Below are 18246 nucleotides of genomic sequence, written 5' to 3' on the forward strand. Positions count from 1 at the left end.
CGTTAAGCTAAGACGTTACCATTTTCCTACTTGAAGAAGGAGGAAATACTGTAGAAGGAAATATCTCTCAGCAATACTTCTTTAACACTGTCATAAGAAGAAAACCCCAACCCAGACCAAGTCATCTCCATGACTTTCTTATATTATACCACTTATTCCTCACAGCAGCCCTAAGGTGCAGGTAGTAGCATATCAGCCTTGCATATGTAAGGGAACTGAGTCACAGAGAGCTTCATCAAGTCAACCATGATTATCAACCTGGTAAGTAGGATTCAGGACAAGAACTCAGCCTGTTTGCCATGAATATGTCCATGCTCTTAGCCACTTTGAATACTGCCTATTTCCTAGGTAGTATTTGTCTTTCTATAAGAAAAAGAATTTATATACAAAATAGTTACTATCGTTCTTGACCAGCCTGTGGTGGGTACAAAAATTACCATGGTGACCATTAGGTTGACGTTTATGAGTCGTGATGCTTATTGATGATTATAAAATAATATTTATGTTTTAGGTTATCTTTAATGTCTAAATTTCTATGTTCTTTCTACTGGAAAAAACTTGGCTTCTAAATTCTTTTAGATTGCAAAGATGTACTTGCTGGCTTAAAATTGTGTTCTTATGGAGAACTACCTATGTGTCTTCCGTGTTTTCCCAATATAAAAATAAGCAGATTGATACTTTTATAATTGTAATCTTCCACTGAAAACCCATATACATGTGCCCTACAGCAAAACCAGAAGCACCTAAACCCCCATAGGATAGCTTTCAATACATGGTCCTGAAGATATATTGAAAGCAGATGCCTGAATTTGATTAGTCTGAACTGAGAAAGGAAAAGTTTATCTTCCATTGATGGAAATGCACATGGTTGATGAAAAATCGCCAATCCTTGTGCAATCTACAGGAAGCAAAATGAGCCAAGAAAATAGTAGCTAGAGCCTCTACCAGATGCTGCTTATGAGTTAAAGGAATTTTGTCTCCTTCACATGTGATTTATTTGGAAGAGCTTTTAGTGATAATTTCCAAATGAAGCCAAGAAGCATCTTATTGAAATGAGGCGTGTCAGTGCTGAGCTCAGACGAAGCAGCAGCCCAGTCTCAAACAAGCATTCAGCTGAACACATCAGAAGAATCTGTGCTCTACTTCACATACTGGGGGCTCAATTGGAAGGAATGACCACAGTCTTTCATATATACATAGATGATAGATAGATAGATAGATAGATAGATAGATAGATAGATAGATGATAGATAAGATAATAGATGAAAGAGAGATGAGAGAGAGAGAGAGAGTAGAGACAACTCAGTCACTATAAAGGAATCTGGGAGACCTGCTTAGGCATTCAACCACCCAAAGAGCAATAGAGCAAAATTCTCTGAGACAAGCCCTCCTTCCCTAAAGACAATCTCCTAAGGAAGGCGGTACATCCTTAAGAAAATGAGTCATGCCAATGCTTCCTTAACTGGATGACACTATTCCTTCTTCTCCTACAACCAAGCAAGTCAGCCAAATATGTCTCATTAATAATTATTTCAAGAAACTGAGGCCCTCGACACAGCCTACTCTAAACTCAGAAGCCCTCACCACCATAGCCTCGGCTGCAGCAACCTAATGCTAGAGAGGAATAAGGCCAAGAGAAAGAAACATGCCGTTCAGGTCAGCAGGCCTGGGATGCTGGCAAGACCCCTGCAAGGACTCAGGCCACATACTTAAGTACCAAGCTCTCACATGTTAAGTACCAGGCAGCAGCCCAGAACTCACATGTTAAGTACCAGGCAGCAGCCCAGTACTCACATGCTAAGTACCAGGAAGCAACCTAGCACTCACATGCTAAGTACCAGGCAGCAGCCCAGCTCTAGGGTAACTGACAGGATCCAAAGAAGCAGATTAGCTTTCCAGATTAACCACCAATGGCCTACCTAGGAGCCCTGTGCACATTTCAACTGTGTATCAGTGAGATGTCTGTCATCACATGTTTTTGTAGTAAGTCACATACAGGATGAACACGCCAGGCAGGCTTGAAGATGTAGATCCTTCACTGCCTCATCCCAGGACTCAGAGAGAATCACAGGTGGCAAATAGCAAGCCAGGGATTGCATCTCCATCCAAGATCCACCCTGAGAACTGTCTTCCAAGGGCACATCCCCAACCATTTAAGAACCTCTGCCTGAGCCTAAGTGTAATGGCACACACCTTTAATGCCAGCACTCAGGAGGCAGAGGCAGGCAGAGCTCTATAAGTTTGTCGAGGCTAGATTGGTCTAGAGAGTTCATGACAGCCAGGTTTCTGGCACACAGAAGAACCCTGTGTTGAAAACAAAACAAACAAACAATAAAACCTTCCCCTGAGACCCTCCCCCCTACAAGTGCCCCACCTCCTAGCAATGCCACCCAGTGGACCACACCCTCCATCTTAGTGGACCCCAGAGGACACAAACACATCCAGCTACCACACAGGTGTAAATGCTCTTTGGCTCTGGCTTTACTGTTTACACAAAATTTCCAATATGCAAAGATAACTTCTGATTCACAGAAAAGACTAATGGGTACATTTAAAGAGCAAAGAGCCAACACAGCTAGACCCATAGTTGACTTTGCTGTCAGATCCATCTGCCAGAAGAGACTGTAAAATAACAGTGATTGCTGTGCTTAAACAATACCAACAAGATATGTGTAGTACAAGAAGGGTATTTCAACATTAAGATGGAAACTATAAAATAGAGGATTATAGGTTTAAATTTCTTTCCTGAAAGTTTTTGGTAAGAACTCATTGGGTACAGGCTGGGGAGATGGCTCAATTGTAAAGTGTTTGTCATGGAAGCTTTGAGCTGGGATTTCCATCCCCAGCACCCAAGTTAAAAGAAGAAGAAAAGAGAGGAGGAGGAGGAGGGGAAGGGAGGGAAAGGGAGAGGGGGGAGAAGAGGAGGGGGAGGGGGAGGAGAGTCCAGCATTGTAGCATATGCTTGTAATCCTAGCACTGAGGATACAGAGACTGGAGGATCCCTGAAGTTCACTCTAACCCAAAAACATTGGGCCCTGCATCCTAGTGAGAAATCTTGTCTCAAACAACAAGGTCAAGATAGAGAGATAATTCAGTGTTTGAGAGTACTGACCGCCCTTTCAGGGGACATGGATTCAATTCCCAGCACTCACATGGTAACTAAGAATGGTCTACAATTCCAGTTCTAAGTTCAATGCCTTCCTCTAGTCTCCTCACATACTTCATAGACAGGCAGACATGATGCACAGACATGCATTCAAGTACAACACCCATTCAAATAAAAATGAATAAATCTTGAATAAAAAAAGATAAGGTCAATAATTCTTAAGAAGCCACACTTAAGGTTGTGTCCAGACTCTAGCCTACAAACACACACACACACACACACACACTAAATCAAGATTTTGTGTCTAGTAAAAATATGTCTTCCAAAATTAAAAATAGCTGTATCAGACACAGGAAGGCTGCCTACCCATGAATATCCTCCACTCTCTTAAGAGCTCCCCCTCTGACACTACCCCTAGTTCCCCCTACCCTTCTGATCACTATGTCCCAAACCCCAACTCAGATGGTGACTCCTGCTATAGCAGAGGCCTCACTGGCAACCAGAACTCTAGGTAGGCCACCAGCCCATGGACCTTTCCTACCCTCTTGGTTCCCTGGGGCAGACACCTCTGCCCAACCACCGGCATACCTATCAAAAGACCAGGTAGGCCACTACCCAAGCACCTTCCCTACTCTCTAGCTCCAATAGACTCAATCCTTTCGTTGTCCTCTCCTGCCTCATCAAGATATTTGATCCTGCCTATTGCAAGATATTTGATGATATTGTGAACCCTGAAATCATGAACTGAAAAGAACATTGTGGTAGGGCTCAGCCTTTTATCCAAGAACACACATTTTATATAAGAGTTTTCTGTTTATGATAAACAAGTTGTTGTAATGTGGCTCAGCCCTTGCACACACCTTTAAGCCAAAAGCTTTCTGTAAGCAGGATTAAATAGAGTCAATAATAGGTCAAGAGGCAGAGCATGCAGCCAGTTGACAGGAAGTGAGCATAAGGAAACTCAGGAAGTAGAAAGGAGGGTCTTTGAGTTGAATGGTATTTAAAACTGCATGGAGAAGGAGAAGGAGCCTTGTCCTTCTGGGCCATCAGTAGAATAGAAAGTCATCTGGGTATTCTCACTGCCTCTATGAGTTAGCAACCTTTCCCCACAGCATCTGACTTCTGAGTCTTCGTTTGGCAAGTTGAATGTTTGGGATTTTTGTTTTAAAAACAATGGTTACTTTGTCTCAATCCCTACCTGGAATAGACAACTCCTGGTTAATCACAGGCCATGCCTGTCAGGACTATGTAGGCTATCCAGTTTGGATCTCCCCTACTCTTTTTTTTTTTTTTATTCGATATAATTTATTTACATTTCAAATGATTTCCCCTTTTCTAGCCCCCCCCTCCCCGAAAGTCCCGTAAGCCCCCTTCTCTTCCCCTGTCCTCCCTCCCACCCCTTCCCAGTTCCCCGTTCTGGTTTTGCCAAATACTGTTTCACTGAGTCTTTCCAGAACCAGGGACCACTCCTGCTTTCTTCTTGTATCTCATTTGATGTGTGGATTATGTTTTGGGTATTCCAGTTTTCTAGGTTAATAACCACTTATTAGTGAGTGCATACCATGATTCACCTTTTGAGTCTGGGTTACCTCACTTAGTGTGATGTTCTCTAGCTCCATCCATTTGCCTAAGAATTTCATGAATTCATTGTTTCTAATGGCTGAATAGTACTCCATTGTGTAGATATACCACATTTTTTGTATCCACTCTTCTGTTGAGGGATACCTGGGTTCTTTCCAGCATCTGGCAATTATAAATAGGGCTGCTATGCACATAGTAGAGCATGTATCCTTATTACATGGTGGGGAATCCTCTGGGTATATGCCCAGGAGTGGTATAGCAGGATCTTCTGGAAGTGAGGTGCCCAGTTTTCGGAGGAACCGCCAGACTGCTTTCCAGAGTGGTTGTACCAATTTGCAACCCCACCAGCAGTGGAGGAGTGTTCCTCTTTCTCCGCACCCTCTCCAACACCTGCTGTCTCCTGAATTTTTAATCTTAGCCATTCTGACTGGTGTAAGATGAAATCTTAGGGTTGTTTTGATTTGCATTTCCCTAATGACTAATGAAGTTGAGCATTTTTTAAGATGCTTCTCCGCCATCCGAAGTTCTTCAGGTGAGAATTCTTTGTTTAACTCTGTACCCCATTTTTTAATAGGGTTGTTCGGTTTTCTGGAGTCTAACTTCTTGAGTTCTTTATATATATTGGATATTAGCCCTCTATCTGATGTAGGATTGGTGAAGATAGCCTTTTCAACAAATGGTGCTGGTTCAACTGGAGGTCAGCATGCAGAAGAATGCGAATTGATCCATCCTTGTCTCCTTGTACTAAGCTCAAATCCAAATGGATCAAGGACCTCCACATAAAGCCAGACACTCTGAAGCTAATAGAAAAGAAACTGGGGAAGACCCTTGAGGACATCGGTACAGGGAGAAAGTTTCTGAACAGAACACCAATAGCGTATGCTCTAAGAGCAAGAATTGACAAATGGGACCTCATAAGGTTACAGAGTTTCTGTAAGGCAAAGGACACCATCAAGAGGACAGATCGGCTCCCCTACTCTTTTAACGTCCATTCCCACACAGCTACCTCACCCCATCGGAACTATTGCCAATGCCCACACACACACTCATATCATGTACCAGCCCCTAACTCAAGTGGAAACCCCCTGTTCCACTACAGACCAGAAGACCAGAAAGGAAACAGAAAGCAAGAAACAAAACACCATCCAACAAAACCAAACCCAGAAATTGGCACATAGACCTATAATCACCTCCAATCCAAGATGCTTAGATGCTGGTGTAAGAACACAATTAACAACAGTCACGTCAATATATTGCCACCAGAAACCACCAAGATGATGTTTTAATTCTTAACATGTATGTCCCAAATGCAAGGGCACCCATGTTTCTAAAAGAAACAATCCTAAAGCTTAAATCACACATCAACCATCACACATTAATGGTGGGAGACTTCAATACCCCACTCTTACTAGTTAGACAGAAACTAAACAGAGAAATACTGGAGCTATCAGACATTACAGATATCTACAGAACATTTCACCCAAACATAAAAGAATATGCTTTCTTCTCAGCACCACAAAGAACTTTCTCCAAAATTGACCACATACTTGATCACAAAAATAGTCTCAACAGATACAAGAAAATTTAAATAATCCCTTGCTTCCTATTAGACTGCCAGGGATTAAAGCTGGGTTTCAACAACAGAAACTTAACAAACTCGTGGAAACTGAATAGCTCTCTACTGAATGACTTCTTGGGTAAGACAGGAAAAAAAAAGAAATTAAAGACTTCCTATAATTCAATGAAAATGAATGCACAACATACCCAAAGTTATGGGACACATTAAAAATGATTAGCTGGGCAGTGGTGGCACCCACCTTTAATCCCAACACTTGGGAGGCAGAGGCAGGCAGATTTCTGAGTTTGAGGCCAGCCTGGTGTACAGTGAGTTCCAGGACAGCCAGGGCTACACAGAAAAACCCTGTCTCAAAAAAAAATAAAAGAAAGAAAGAAAGAAAGAAAGAAAGAAAGAAAGAAAGGAGGGAGGGAGGGAGGGAGGGAGGGAGGGAGGGAGGGAGGGAGGGAGGAAGGAAGGAAGGAAGGAAAGAAAGAAAGAAAGAAAGAGAGAGAGAGAGAGAGAGAAAGAAAGAAAAGAAACAAAGAAACAAAGAAACAAAGAAAGAAACAAAGAAACAAAGAAAGAAAGTAAGTGATGGCAAGCAGAAAATTTATAGTACTAAGTTCTCATACTAGGAACTAAACAGTGTACTTGAAAGCTCTAAACCAAGAAGCAGGAATATCCCCAGAGGAGTAGAAAGCAGGAAATAATCAAACTGATAGCTGAAATCAATAAAATAGAAACAGAGAATAATACAAAGAATCAATGAAACACAGAGTTGGTTCTTTGAGAAAATCAACAAGATAGACTAACTGAAAGATGGAGAGAGTTACCAAGGGGCACACATGTTTCCAGCCAAAAATGTGGCAGAGGAAGGCCTTGTTGGGCATCAGTGGGAGGAATGGTCCTTGGTCAGGTAAAGGCTCAACAGAGGCCCCAACAAAGGGAAACTGAGGGGGGGAGGTGGGAGTGTGTGGGTGGAGGAACATATACATGGAGGCAGGGAGAGGGAAGAGGGGTTGGGGGTCTTTGGGGAGGGGGGAAATTGGGAAAGGTTTTACCATGGCAATGTAAATGAAGATGATATTCAATCATCTTCATTTAAGAAAAAAAGGAAAGGTGGAGAGAGAATATCCAAATTAACAAAATCTGAAATGGAAAGGGGGGGCATAACAACAGATACCAAGAAAATACAGAGAACCATAATAATAGATATTTAAAAACATGTACTAAGCCAAATTGGAAAATCTAAAAGAATTGGATAATATTCTCAATAGATACCACTTAAATCAAGGTCATATAAACAATTTAAATAGACCTATAGCCTCTAGTGAAAAAGAAGCAGCCGTTAAACATCTCTCAATCTAAAACAAACAAAAAAAAAAAAAAAAACAAAATGAAAAAAAAAATTAAAGCCCAGGGTCACATAGTTTTAGTACAGAATCCTATCAGACCTCCAAAGAAGAGTTAATATCAATACCCCTCAAAATATAATATCAATACCCCACAAAATATAAACAGAAAGAATATTGGCAATTTTATTTTATAAAGCCATAGTTACCCTAATATAGAAACTACATAAAGTCTCAACAAAGAAAGAATTACAGACCAGTTTCCTTTAGGAATATAGATGAAAAATACTCACAGAATCCAAGAATCCATCAAAAAAGATCATCCAACATGACGAAGCAGGCTTCATCCCAGAGATGCAAGTATGGTTCAACCTACAAAAATCATCCAAAGTAACCCCTCACTCACACACTCAAATAAACTGAAAGAAAAAAAACCTACATGATCATTTCATTAGATGCCCAGAAAAGCCTCTGACAAAATTCAGCATCCCTTCATGATAAAAGTTTTGGAGAAATCAGGGATACAAGAAACATACCTCAACATAATAAAGGCAATTTACAACAAACCTATAGCCAACATCAAATTAAATAGAGAGAAACTCAAAACAAATCAACTACAATCAGGAACAAGACAAGGCTACTCATTTCTCTCCATGTCTATTCAAAATAGTACTTGAAGATCTAGCTAGAGCAATAAGACAAATGAAGAAGATCAAAGGAAGGAAAGGAAGAAGTCAAGATATCATTATTTACAGATGATAAGATAGTATACATAAGATGATAAGATAGTATACATAAGCAACCCCTAAAATTCTACCAGGGAATTCCACAGCTGATAAACACATCCAGTGAGAACTCTCAGCTCCTCCTGCACCAAAAATCAGTATCCTTCCTATATACAAATGTCAAATAAACTGAGAAAGAAATCAGGGAAACAATGCCCTTTACAATAGCTACAAATTATATAAAATATCTTAGGGTAACCCTAACCAAAGAAGTAAAATACTTGTATGACAAAAACTTCAAGTCTTTGAAGAAAGTAAAAGATAGCAGAAGATGGAAAGATCTCCCACGTTTGTGGATTGGTAGAACTGGCGTAATATAAACGGCCATCCCAAGATACTTTATACTGTTTGTGGCTATTGTGAAGGGGGTCATTTCCCTAATTTCTTTCTCAGCCTGCTTATCCTTTGAGTATAGGAAGGCCACTGATTTGCTTGAGTTGATTTTGTAACCTGCCACTTTGCTGAAGTTGTTTATCAGCTGTAGGAGCTCTCTAGTGGAGTTCTTTGGGTCACTTAGGTAGACGATCATGTCGTCTGCAAATAATGATAGTTTGACTTCCTCCTTTCCAATTTGTATCCCTTTGACCTCCTTATGTTGTCGAATTGCCCGAGCTAGTACCTCAAGTACAATATTGAAAAGATAAGGAGAAAGGGGGCAGCCTTGTCTGGTCCCTGATTTCAGTGGGATTGCTTCAAGTTTCTCTCCGTTTAGTTTGATGCTGGCTACCGGTTGGGGTGACTCTTACCAAACATGCGAAAGATCTGTATGACAAGAACTTCAAGACTCTGAAGAAGGAAATGGAAGAAGACCTCAAAAAATGGGAAAACCTCCCATGCTCATGGATCGGTAGAATCAATATAGTTAAAATGGCCATTTTGCCTAAAGCACTATACAGATTCAATGCAATACCCATCAAAATCCCAACTCAATTCTTCACAGAGTTAGAAAGAGCAATTATGAAATTCATCTGGAACAACAAAAAACCCAGGATAGCTAAAACTATTCTCAGCAACAAAAGAAAATCTGGGGGAATCAGTATCCCTGACCTCAAGCAATACTACAGAGCAATAGTGTTAAAAACTGCATGGTATTGGTACAGTGACAGGCAGGAGGATCAATGGAACAGGATTGAAGATCCAGAAATGAACCCACACACCTATGGCCACTTGATCCTCGACAAAGAGGCTGAAAACATCCAATGGAAAAAAGATAGCCTTTTCAACAAATGGTGCTGGTTCAACTGGAGGTCAGCATGCAGAAGAATGCGAATTGATCCATCCTTGTCTCCTTGTACTAAGCTCAAATCCAAATGGATCAAGGACTTCCACATAAAGCCAGACACTCTGAAGCTAATAGAAAAGAAACTGGGGAAGACCCTTGAGGACATCGGTACAGGGAGAAAGTTTCTGAACAGAACACCAATAGCGTATGCTCTAAGAGCAAGAATTGACAAATGGGACCTCATAAGGTTACAGAGTTTCTGTAAGGCAAAGGACACCATCAAGAGGACAGATCGGCAACCAACAAATTGGGAAAAGATCTTCACCAATCCTACATCAGATAGAGGGCTAATATCCAATATATATAAAGAACTCAAGAAGTTAGACTCCAGAAAACCGAACAACCCTATTAAAAAATGGGGTACAGAGTTAAACAAAGAATTCTCACCTGAAGAACTTCGGATGGCGGAGAAGCATCTTAAAAAATGCTCAACTTCATTAGTCATTAGGGAAATGCAAATCAAAACAACCCTAAGATTTCATCTTACACCAGTCAGAATGGCTAAGATTAAAAATTCAGGAGACAGCAGGTGTTGGAGAGGGTGCGGAGAAAGAGGAACACTCCTCCACTGCTGGTGGGGTTGCAAATTGGTACAACCACTCTGGAAAGCAGTCTGGCGGTTCCTCCGAAAACTGGGCACCTCACTTCCAGAAGATCCTGCTATACCACTCCTGGGCATATACCCAGAGGATTCCCCACCATGTAATAAGGATACATGCTCTACTATGTGCATAGCAGCCCTATTTATAATTGCCAGATGCTGGAAAGAACCCAGGTATCCCTCAACAGAAGAGTGGATACAAAAAATGTGGTATATCTACACAATGGAGTACTATTCAGCCATTAGAAACAATGAATTCATGAAATTCTTAGGCAAATGGATGGAGCTAGAGAACATCATACTAAGTGAGGTAACCCAGACTCAAAAGGTGAATCATGGTATGCACTCACTAATAAGTGGTTATTAACCTAGAAAACTGGAATACCCAAAACATAATCCACACATCAAATGAGATACAAGAAGAAAGCAGGAGTGGTCCCTGGTTCTGGAAAGACTCAGTGAAACAGTATTTGGCAAAACCAGAACGGGGAACTGGGAAGGGGTGGGAGGGAGGACAGGGGAAGAGAAGGGGGCTTACGGGACTTTGGGGAGGGGGGGGGCTAGAAAAGGGGAAATCATTTGAAATGTAAATAAATTATATCGAATAAAAGAAAAAAGAAAAAAAAAAGAATGCTAAAAAATAAAAAAAAAAAAAAAATAAACGGCCATCCCACCAAAAGCAATCTACAGAATCAATGCAATCTCTATCAAAATTCTAACACAATTCTTTACAGACTTTGAAAGGACAATACTCAACTTCATATGGAAAACCAAAAAAATCCAGGATAGCTAAAAAAAAAAAAAAAAAAAAAAAAAAAAAAAAAAAAAGAATTTCCAGAGGGATCTCCATCCTTAATTTCAAGCTGTACTACGGAGCTATAATACCAAAACAAAACAAAACAAAAACCTGCATGGTATTGGCATAAAAATCAGACACATTGATTAATGGAATTAAATTGAAGACCCAGACATAAATCCACATACCTATGGACATTTGATTTTTGATAAAGAAGCCAGAAATACAAAATGGAAAAAAGAAACCATCTTTAACAAATGGTGCTAGTCTAACTGGATGTCAGCATATAGAAGAACTCAAATCCATATCTATCACTCTGCACAAAACTCAAATCCATATCTATCACTCTGCACAAAACTCAAATCCAAGTGGATCAAATAACAACTCAACATAAAACCAGATACACTGAACCTTATCTAAGAGAAAATGTGAAATAACCTTGAACACATGGACACAGGTGACAACTTCCTAAACAGAACACCAACAGGGCAAGCACTAAGATAATAAATGGGACCTCATGAAGCTGAAAAGGCTTCTTTCTGTAAGGCTAAGGACACTGTCAATGGGACAAAATAGCAGCCTACAGCATGGGAAAAGATTTTCACCAAATTCACATCTGACAGAGAATGAATATCAAAAATATATAAAGAACTCAGGAAACTAAACATCAACAAACTAAGTAATATAATTTTTAAATGGGGTAGTTTTAAACAGAGAATTCTCAACAGAGAAATTTCAAGTGGCTAAGAAACGCTTAAAGAAATGTTCAACAACCTTATCCATCAGGGAAATGCAAATCAAAACTACTTTGAGGTTCTATCTCATACATATCAGAATGGCTAAGATCAAATGACAGCTCATGCTGGCAAGGATATGGAGCAAGGGAGCACTCCTCCTTTGTTAGTGGGAGTGTAAATTTGATGGTTCGTCAGAAAATTCGGAATCAATCTACTTCAAGACCCAGCTATATCACTCTTGGGCATATGCTCAAAAGATACTCCATCCTACCATGAGGACACTTACTCAACTATGTTCATATCAGCTTTACTCATAATAGCCAGAAACTGGAAATAACCTAAATGTCCCTCAACTGAGGAATGGATAAAGAGAATACAGCACAGTGACACAGTGGACTCATTGTGGATGTGGGCTTTAACATCTTTATCCTAACTGCTTGGAAGTCAGTCTTCTCCTAGCCTTCAGATGAAGAAGTAGAACTCTCAGCTCCTCCTGCTCCATGCCTGCATGGATGCTTGGTGATAATGGAGTGAACCTCTGAACCTGTCAGCCAGCCCCAATTAAATGTTGTCTTTTATAAGAGTTGCCTTGGTTATGGTATCTGTTCACAGCAGTAAAACCCTAACTAAGACAGGGAGGGAGGGATGGAAGGAGAGAGTATGGGGAGTTACACCTGGAATTGGGTGGCATGTGGGGGTCAGGGGAGTGTTGATGTGAAAACCTAATGCAGTGGAAACTTCCTGGGTATCTATGAGGATGACCCTATCCAGGACTCCTACTAATGGAGGATACAGAGCCTAAACTGGTCATCTTCTGTAACCAGGCTTCCTTCCAGTGATGGGACTGGGATACCCACCCAGCCACAAAACCTTCAAACTACAACTTGTCCTGCCATCAAGATGTGCTAGGGCAATAGTGGCTCAGAATTTGTAGGAATGGCCAACAATAACTGATCTAAATTGAAGCCCAAGTCACAAGAGGAAGCCCATGCCCAACATTGCCTGAATGGCCAGGAACAGATCGGTGGATAGTCCAGAGATTTAGGCGAGAACCAAACACAGCTGGCCAGGGTGAAGAAAAAAAAAAGTAAATAAGATGATTCTTAATAGTATTCTGCAATACTCATAGATCGGTGCCAAGCCCAATCATCATCAGAGTGGTTTTCTCCAGCAGCTGATAGGAGCAATCACAGAGACACAAAGCCAAACATTAGGCAATGGGGGCTAACCCTAACCCTAAACCTAACCCTAACCCTAACCCTAACCCTAACCCTAATGGGTCAAGGACACCAGGAGAACGCAGCCTACAGAATCAACTAAGCAGGGTTCATAGGGGCTCAGAAAGACTGAGGCAACAACACAGAGCCTGCATGAGTCCTCGGCATACACGCTGTGGTTGTTTAGCCTGGTGTTTTTGTGGGACTCCTAACAGTGCGCATAGGGGTATCTCTGACTCTTTTGCCTGCTCAGGGGGCCCTGTCTTTTCTACTGGGTTGCCTCGTCCAGCCTGAACATGAGGGTTTGTGCCTAGTCTTACTGTATCTTCTTATGCCATGTTTGGTTGTCATCACTAGAAGGCCTGGTCTTTTCTGAAGGGAAATGGAGGAACAATGGATCTGAGGGAGAGGTGAGGTGGGGGATGGGGACATAGGAGGAGAGGAGAGAGGGGAAACTGCAGTCAGGATGTATTATTGCATGAGAGAAGAATAAATAAAGAAAAAAAAAACAAAAAACAAAATGAAGATTTTCCCCCCCTCCCCTGACCAAAACTAATGAAATAAATTAAGACAAAATCTGCACAGTAACACTTTTCTTAGCACTCATTTCTTTAGAACTGAAGCTGAGAGGCCGGTCAGGGCCGTCAGTCACTGTGGAGGGTCAACAGGGCAGAGTGGGGTGGAGGAGAGCCTATAAGGACTGCAGTCAGGGGTCCAGGTGCAACGGTGTCCCCCGCTGCTGTGACAGCAGGGACTGGCACTGAAGATCTAGGCACTGGGGCTACACAGCTGGCACAAGCTCTCCCTCTGCTGCATCCCTACTGTGATGTGACCTCCCTACTGTGTGACTCTAAGATGAGTCCACTGCCAGGTGCTTCAGCTTCCCTAAGAATGCCCATTGACAGGATTCTTAGAAGACAAAACACTAAATTTTATTGAGTAGTTTAAGTACTTCTTGGAATGTAAAAAAAAAAAATTGTTTGCCTTTACTATTATTATTATTAAATTACGAGGGTTCAAAACTCAGAGAATTTATAGCAATTAAGTAATGCCTTGAGAAAGCCAGTGTGTCACAGTTTAAAGCACTTGGGGCCTTGTGACCAGTCTACGTGTGTTCAAATCTCAGCTCTGCCATTTAGAAGCTGTGTGACCACAGGCTGATCACTAGACTTTCTATATTTCCCTTTCCCTATCTGTGAAATAAAATCATCAAAAATATCCAATATATTTTATGATATTAGAACACTGGAGATGCATAAGTGTCTGATCCTTAGTCAGTGAACAGAAACATTAGTCATTATTTTATGTTTATGTTGATATGATGCTCTTGGCACATAAGCAGGAGCCTCTTCTTTCTCCATCACTGACTATGAAGTAACTATTAAGTTTTTGCCTTGTTATTATTATTAATTATTATTATTATTATTATTAAATTAGGAGGGTTTAAAACTCAGAGAACTTGGATCGCAGTTCTGGATCACAGAAGTCCAAGAACTGACCTATGGTTTATGATGTATTTAGCAGGTGGAGCCATGAATGTATTTGCATAGATATAAAGAAGGGGAGGCTGGAGAGATGGCTTAGAAGAGCACTGACTGCTCTTCTGGAAGTCCTGAGTTCAAATCCCAGCAACCACATGGTGGCTCACAACCATCTGTAATGAGATCTGATGCCCTCTTCTGGTGTGTCTGAAACAGCTACAGTGTACTTACATATAATAAATAAATCTTTAAGAAAGAAAGAAAGAAAAAAGAAAGAAAGAAAGAAAGAAAGAAAGAAAGAAAGAAAGAAAGAAAGAAAGAAAGAAAGAAAGAAAGGAAGAACGAAAGAAAGAAAGAAAGAAAAAGAAAGAAAGAAAGAAAGAAAGAAAGAAAGAAAGAAAGAAAGAAAGAAAGAAAGAAAGAAAGAAAGAAAAGGTGGTCCTTTTGCTACAGCCAAGAACGGCCATGTTGACTCTTATTTTCTGTAGCCTTGTTAGTCATGTTAGGGCCATCACTCAGGGTCAATGAGCATTAAGGGACACCATAACAGCACTAGAAACTACACAAAGCACTGGGCCACTTGAATTCAGATAGCTAATGAAGCAATGAGAGGCCCAAACAACTACAGAACCACAGTTAAGTGGAGTAGGAAGCCGTGAGGATAGACTAGAGATATTTTCCAGCATACTGATTTTGTATCCCTTGAATATTATGTTAGTCACTTCCGATTTCTGTGACCAAAATACTTGCTGAAAAGAAGCCTGACAATACCGTCATCACGCCAGAACAGGCATGGGGACAGAGGCCTGAGGCAGTAGGTCACCTCACACCAGGAGTCAGGAAACAGAAAATGAGGAACGCTAATTTACCATAGTCCCCTCCTCTCCACTAGATATGCAGTCCAAGCTCCCTCCCGGAGGATGCCTGAAACCATCGAGGACATACCTACTGGGTACGAAGCCCTGTAGACACTTTTTACCTGCGATGCATACCAATGATAAAATATGACTTTATATTTGCACACTTTAAAAAAAACAGTAATAATATCTAACTGTAGAGAACCCTATTGGGGTGCCATGCCACCTGGCAGGAACTTGACATAACCAAGTCTTTGAGTTGGAACTCCTGTGTCAGCCATAATCCCCTCCACCTAGGGTGGAGTGCTCAGACAAAGGTGAAGCCTATTGTTCTTCAAGGACCTGCAGTCTCCCTAGAAACACTAGCCACCCGTGGAGCAACTGAACTGATTCTCCTGAGAAGCTTCCAGACTTTTTCCCCTGCCTATATATTGGGAGTTTTTGTTTTGTTTTGTTTTTTGTTTTTTTGTTTTTTGTTTTTTGTTTTTTGTTTTTTGTTTTTTGTTTTTTGTTTTTGGGTTTTGGGTTTTGGGTTTTGGGTTTTGGGTTTTTGGTTTTGGTTTTTGGTTTTTGGTTTTTGGTTTTTTTGGTTTTTGATTTTGGTTTTTGGTTTTTCAAGACAGGGTTACTTTGAGACCTTGAGTAGCAGGTGTTATCTTAGTCTCCGTCTCTTTTTGCCACCTTCCCATACATCCCCAGCTTCCCTTCCAGGTAACCCATTCGATGTAACTGCGGGCAGTTACATGGACCGATTATAACAATCAACTGTAATAAAAGGCCTGTAGTCCTGAGAAAGTCCAGACAAGTGCCCGCATTTCCAGAAGGAAGGCAGTGACTGTGGGCGACTGTGACAGACAGGTAAGCCCCAGATAAGGATTCCCATTATGATAAAGGGATCCATCCATCCAGGAAACATGGCAAGTTTTAAGATGTATTAAGTTACAGCGTTTAAATACACTGTATTAAATACTGCTAGAAAGGGGAGCTAGGATAGTTTGTCAGTTGGGCTGGTTTGTACCCCCCATGGAACCAAATTCAGATGCTATTTCTCTCTCTCTCTCTCTCTCTCTCTTTCGCGCTCTCTCTCTTTCTCTCTCTCTTCTCTTTTGCGCTCTCTCTCTCTCTTTCGCGCTCTCTCTCTCTCTCTGGCATTCATTACCATTCCTTTCCTGAGTTACCAAGTTATGACAGTCGACTTATTAACATCACTATCATAAGGCCTACAACAGGTAGGAGAATTTCTACTTCAGAATGAAATTAAAATACTCATAGCAACTTAAGTCCCACAACACCTTTAAACAAAGACATTTCACATGAAAAATGGATTTAAAAAAAAAAAAAGAAGAATGGGAGAAATGACAGTCAGGAACACCGAGAAGACAGGAGGAGGGAGTGGGGCAAAGTCTTTCCAGAAAATCTGTAATGACACCCACTGTCATGACACCCACAGTCACCACCCTGTCTAGGCTTTATGCAGAGTCTTTACCTGTGAATTAGGCCTGAACTCTCACAGGGGATGTTAAGTGAAGGGAGTCACCAGCTGAACAGAGATGAGTTGGCAAATGTCAGTGTAACATGGTACTGCAATGTCTATGGGGAGTTACTCACAGACCACACACCTCGTTCCGGCCGACAACAGCTAAATGACACCCATAACTGCTCATGTGAGTACTATGTACAAGGAAAGTTTTGAAACGGGAAGGAGAGGACAAGTGAGCCCTTTCCTTAACAATGTTATGCTTTACAAACACATGTGACGTGGTCAGAGCCTCCGCGTGTAAATCTCTCAGAATTAGCTTACCAGGCCTCTGTGGCTCCCGTAGGACACTAACATCCATCTGAAGTAGTCTTAGCCTCTCAAACTTTCATATAGAACAGAATCTTAATTTGCTTTAAGAGATTAACCGACCGAGGTTTACCAAGATGGTGGAAGCAGAGGCCTCTCCGGGAGAACAGGAGGCAGCAGCGTCTAAGCCCCTGTATGCAGGGTTGTCTGGTGTGTCAATTTCACAGGACATTCCCATAGAAGGAGAGATTACTATCCCCACAAGAGCTCATGCTCAAGACCCTGACAGCTCCACACTAAATGAATCCATTCATCGGACCACTATGCGAGATCTAAAAGCTGTGGGAAGGAAATTTATGCACGTTTTATATCCAAGGAAAAGTAATGCCCTGTTAAGAGATTGGGGTTTGTGGGGCCCACTGATATTTTGTGTGACACTTGCATTATGTTACAGAAGAGTCCCATTGATGGGGAGAACGATGGAGGAGGCCCAGAGTTTGCAGAAGTATTCGTTATAATCTGGTTTGGAGCAGTTACCATCACGCTAAATTCCAAGCTTCTTGGCGAAACATTTTTTTTTTCGGAGTCTCTGTGTATTAGGATACTGTGTACTTCCCTTGAATATCGCAATGCTGGTCTGTCGCCTGCTGCTTTTGGTAGGGCAGGGACCAATAAACTTCATGATTGGGCTTTTTGTGGTGTTGGTGATGTTCACTTAGTCCGTGATAGCATCTAAGCATTCCTTGCTGACAGCCAGCCTCCAAACTGAAAAGCCCTGGCAGTGTATCCTGTCTTTTTATTCTACTTTGTTATCAGTTGGATGATACTCACATTCACTCCATAAATCCGGATACACACATTCAATACCAATGAACTAAAGGCTCACCTGAAACACAGTGGTTATCAACAACAACTTCCCCCACTCCTGTTCAATTGTCGGAGTATTAAAAGGGAGCGGCATACCACTGTTGTCATTTATATAAGAAACTGATATTTGCAAGGCCGTCCTTTTCCTTTTAATGTTATTATTTTCAAATACTTGTACATACCATACATAGTAACATGCCTCCTTAAGGCATGATGAAGCGATTTGTGTCGACCAGTGAC

The 18246-nt window shown here is 41.3% G+C and overlaps 1 pseudogene; it reads left to right on the top strand.

Moving 5' to 3' along the window:
* The first annotated feature begins 17276 nt into the window (after positions 1-17276).
* On the top strand, positions 17277-17983 carry LOC127677757 (protein YIPF6-like; annotated as a pseudogene).
* Positions 17984-18246: the final 263 nt, after the last annotated feature.

This window comes from Apodemus sylvaticus, chromosome 2, assembly GCF_947179515.1.
Source record: "Apodemus sylvaticus chromosome 2, mApoSyl1.1, whole genome shotgun sequence".
In the NCBI taxonomy this organism is placed as follows: Eukaryota; Metazoa; Chordata; class Mammalia; order Rodentia; family Muridae; genus Apodemus; species Apodemus sylvaticus.